The sequence below is a fragment of the Manacus vitellinus genome, unplaced genomic scaffold (genome assembly GCF_001715985.3).
Source record: "Manacus vitellinus isolate BGI_N305 unplaced genomic scaffold, ASM171598v3 scaffold_68_pilon, whole genome shotgun sequence".
Classification (NCBI taxonomy): Eukaryota; Metazoa; Chordata; class Aves; order Passeriformes; family Pipridae; genus Manacus; species Manacus vitellinus.
This window is the reverse complement of record NW_021940744.1, coordinates 1712107-1713533: the sequence shown is the minus strand read 5'-3', so window position 1 is coordinate 1713533 and position 1427 is coordinate 1712107. Positions and strand designations below refer to the sequence as shown.

Below are 1427 nucleotides of genomic sequence, written 5' to 3'. Positions count from 1 at the left end.
CCATCCCTTGTCCCCAGTCCCTCTCCAGCTCTCCTGGAGCCCCTTTAGGCCCTGCAAGGGGCTCTCAGGTCTCCCTGGAGCCTTCTCTTCTCCAGCTGAACCCCCCCAGCTCTCCCAGCCTGGCTCCAGAGCAGAGGGGCTCCAGCTCTCGGAGCATCTCCGGGGCCTCCTCTGGACTCTCTCCAGCAGCTCCACGTCCTTCCTGTGCTGTTCCCCAGGGCTGGAGCAGCTCTCCAGTGGAGGGTCTCACCTGAGGGGCAGAGGAGTAGAAAGATGTGCTGAGATCAAGGAACCAGGATCCAGCATGGTACAGAGAACCCCCAGAGCAGAAAGATGTGCTGAGATCAAGGAACCAGGATCCAGCTCTCACCGACCCCTGCAATCCTTGCCACCAACCTTCCCAGGAACGAGCCACCTGAAGCCCGTGTTCTAGAGCTCTGCTTTCAACCAAACCCTGAGCAATGTCCCGTTCTCCTTTGCATTACACTTACTTTAATACTATTTCCTGGAAAAGCCCGGTGTGCAGTGAGTAGGGAGCGTGGAAATCACGAGCTTCCAGCCCGGCAGGAGGAACGACCAAGAGGTGGCGCCGGGAAACCAGCAGATGCTGCCTGTGGGACTGGTTTGAACTGGGGGAACCGCCCGGGATCGGGTGGAAACAGAGATGGCAACCTGGTAGGTTCTTGGTACACTATAAAAAGAGGGGCAGCCCCTTCCAGCCTCGATTCCCAGCTTTTGCAGCTCCTCGTCCTCCAATCACCTGCAGCTCAGGAACTGCAGCCCTGACCAGCCCAAATAACCCATTTGTTCTTTCCCCACATCCTCGTTGATTGATTTATTCAAGGCAGACCCTCGGCTCCTTCTACTGCCCCCAGCTTCAGTTTTATACACCCTTTACGAGAACGTTTTGACTCAGTAAATGCAAAATTCCATAGCAAAAATTCCTATCACATTTTCAGTCCCTTTTTCAGTTTCATTAAGCTGAAATTTCTCAGCTTTAAAGCGAGAATTAAATATACAATATTCACACTTTGAGCACGGACTGCTGAATGGAGAAAAACCTTTCAGTGTATAAATTACAAAGCTAAAAAGACCCAAAGTGCAAGTCTGTCATGTCTTGATCTTTCATGATACGAACACAAGCTGTTGATCAAAAATACATTGAAACAGAAAAAAAGATATTGTGGGGAGATACTGGTTAAAATTTGTCTATGAAATTCACTGTCAAGAGATTTCACTGAGGACAAGACATTATAAGCATTTAAAAACAGATTTTTACAAATAAACACAATATTTGCAGCATTTTGAGAGATTAATAAGCCAGTTCCTCAGAGAACCCAGTCACTGACGGAGAGCTAAGACTGATACAGCTGCAAAAAAAGATATAAAAGTGTATAACTGGAAGATACATTTATATATATATATAA

At 47.9% G+C, this 1427-nt stretch overlaps 1 protein-coding gene across 1 annotated transcript in view; it reads left to right on the top strand.

The window, feature by feature from the left end:
• Window positions 1-1427, top strand: part of LOC108641535 (maestro heat-like repeat-containing protein family member 7) — a 10777-nt gene that overhangs the window by 8365 nt on the left and 985 nt on the right. The gene's annotated exons all lie outside the window — the stretch shown is intronic.